Here is a 507-nt window from a genome sequence, read left to right on the forward strand (position 1 = left end):
ATCTGGAAACACTGGTCCAGACACCATAGGCAACAGTCCTTGGTGCCTACTATTATTAAGTAGGGCTAGTGGAAGAAAAGAGGTTGGCCGTATACTTAATTTGGATTCTTTTAGAAGGACTGGACGGTTGGGGGCTATATTGTTTTAGATGAGAAAAGTCATAATTTACTAAGTACTGTGGGAAATAAGTCATTTTAGGTGATTGAAAAAAGTTTTATCCTGTGATGACTTCTTTCAAACTAGGTTTTTCTTAAAATTCTTGTTGATTTTCTCCTTAGCCTCTATTTTCAGACTTTGAAAACAGATTTTTCAGTTTATGTTTTGCCAATTTTCTATTTTTAAGAGGCTTATGCTCTACTGGCTGAGCTATCTGGGCACTACAAATTTTCTATTTTTAAAACAAATTAAAGGTGTCTTCATATTTAAAGACCCTGGATCGATTTGATTCCTCCCTCCTTTCTTTCCTTCCTTCCTTCATTTCCTTTTTTTTTTTTTTGCCTTTGTTAT

The 507-nt window shown here is 34.5% G+C and overlaps 1 protein-coding gene across 2 annotated transcripts in view; it reads right to left on the reverse strand.

The window, feature by feature from the left end:
* Positions 1 to 507, reverse strand: part of Ttn (titin) — a 278254-nt gene that overhangs the window by 185319 nt on the left and 92428 nt on the right. The gene's annotated exons all lie outside the window — the stretch shown is intronic.

The sequence above is a fragment of the Nannospalax galili genome, unplaced genomic scaffold, assembly GCF_000622305.1.
Source record: "Nannospalax galili isolate Female #2095 unplaced genomic scaffold, S.galili_v1.0 scaffold346, whole genome shotgun sequence".
In the NCBI taxonomy this organism is placed as follows: Eukaryota; Metazoa; Chordata; class Mammalia; order Rodentia; family Spalacidae; genus Nannospalax; species Nannospalax galili.